Source organism: Schistocerca cancellata, chromosome 9, assembly GCF_023864275.1.
Source record: "Schistocerca cancellata isolate TAMUIC-IGC-003103 chromosome 9, iqSchCanc2.1, whole genome shotgun sequence".
Classification (NCBI taxonomy): Eukaryota; Metazoa; Arthropoda; class Insecta; order Orthoptera; family Acrididae; genus Schistocerca; species Schistocerca cancellata.
Window position 1 is genome coordinate 75715621 of NC_064634.1, and position 2169 is coordinate 75717789.

The window sequence follows — 2169 nt, forward strand, 5'->3', positions numbered from 1 at the left end:
GTAAAAAGGGTTTATACTTTACTTGGAAGCTTCCTGTTACTACCGATAGCTTCTGAGAGCTGTCTAACTGGAGGTAAGGTGATATATATATATATATATATATATATATATATATATATATATATATATATATATATATGTGTGTGTGTGTGTGTGTGTGTGTTTTTAAAGTTTTGTCGTCTAATTCCTTAGGACTAAATAGGGGAGCAAATCTCTGTGGTTATGGAACGCCCTAGTACATGAAATTTATATCATGAAAGTTAATAATTGATGACATAAAATTTACACGAATCCTATTCAGACGACAAGGCAACGGCCTTGCCGCAGTAGATGCACCGGTTCCCGTCAGATCACCGAAGTTAAGCGCTGTCGGGCGTGGTCGGCACTTGGGTGGGTGACCGTCCGGGCCGTCATGCGCTGTTGCCATTTTTCGGGGCCCACTCAGCCTCGTGATGCCACTTGGGGAGCTGCTCGACCGAATAGTGGCGTCTCCGGTCAAATAAAACTATCATAACGACCGGGAGAGCGGTGTGCTCACCACACGCCCCTCCTATCCGCATCCTCAGCTGTGGATGACACGGCGGTCGGATGGTCCCGATGTGCCACTTGTGGCCTGAAGACGGAGTGCTTTATGGAGACAACAAGCCGCTGGGTATATACCAGCATCAACACTGTAACGCTGGAAGCTGCTTAATTTCCTTTCGGAGAACGTCCCAACAGGGTAGAAGTAGTGAGCCATGACGAAATGCTTCAGTTTATATTTAAAATACGTCGATTACTCCTTTTTTTTTAAATTCTTGTGGAAACTTATTTGAAAATTGATGCAGCAGAATACTGCACGTCTTTATGCCTATGTGTAGAACATTCTGTAGAAGCGTCAAATTTTACAAAAATTTTCTTCAGACATTGGAAAATGAAGAAACTTATTTCGTAGACCACAGAAGTACCTTTTTGACGGCACACAGATCTGCAGAAACAATTGTAACATTTGAAATTGTAGACAACAAGTCGCATTAATTAATTTAAGGACGTCTGTGAGCCAGCCAGTGTGCCCGAGCGGTTCTAGGCGCTTCAGTCTGGAACGACATGACCGCTACAGTCGCAGGTTCGAATTCTGCCTCGGGCGTGGATGTGTGTGATGTCCATAGGTTAGCTAGGTTCAAGTAGTTCTAAGTTCTAGGGGACTGATAACCTCAGATGTTAAGTCCCATAGTGCTCAGAGCCATCTGAACGTTCTTTCTTTTCTCTCTCTCTCTCTCTCTATTTTTTTTTTTTTTTTTTTTTTTTGACGCCTGGAATGGTTTAGTAAAAGAGAGTTTCATTTCGCATTGTAACTTTTTTCTAAACGTAACATACAGTTTCTCAGAAAATTGTATTGAAACTGTCATTACGTCGTTTTTCCCCATACCATCGAATTTGTAGGTATGGGTCCAACAGTTAGGAGTGTTGTGACCTTTTTTTCTTCTTATTTTTTTTTCATATGATTTCACTAAGCGTACGCGTAAATGAGTGTGCAGAACTATTGTTTAGTTACCAAGTTAATTCAGTTTACTTGTTTTCATTCTTAATTTGTTCCAATGACGATAGGGGTTTTAAGAAAATTAGAGAAATGAAACATACCAAATTGGCAAACTTTGTGGAAAGCCTTTTTATGCGTGTGGGTGAAAGAAAAATCGCAAGACAGGATAAGCTTGTAACAAAGTCACTAATATATGGCATAAAGAAACACCAGGTCAAACTATCGTGGTGACCGATAAATTTAACTATACTGTCCCTGTCTTAGACTTCACGTCACAGTATTGTCCTGAACTGGGGGAGGGGGAGGTAACGTGTCTACAATTAATATTCCATATTCCGATTACATCTCTGCACATAAAAACTATATATCTATCAAAATTAAAATTCCATATACACTGAAGGAAAAAAATCGCAAAACATCAATAAATAAGTAATATAGAGTAATGAAGCTACAAGAATAAATTTCTCTAGCAACGTATTTAAATGATTAACATTGCAAGATCACAGGTTAGCGTAAGCGCGGGATAAACCATTGCAAATGTGAATTGCTGGTACAGGAATAACCGGTGTAGCCACCGGACTGTTGAACGCAAACATGCATGCATGTGCCGGATCTCAGTTAGAGGGATGGAGTTCCATGCCTGTTGCACT

The 2169-nt window shown here is 40.3% G+C and overlaps 1 pseudogene; it reads left to right on the plus strand.

Annotated features, from left to right (window-relative positions):
• The first annotated feature begins 308 nt into the window (after positions 1–308).
• Positions 309–426, plus strand: LOC126102225 (5S ribosomal RNA; annotated as a pseudogene).
• Positions 427–2169: the final 1743 nt, after the last annotated feature.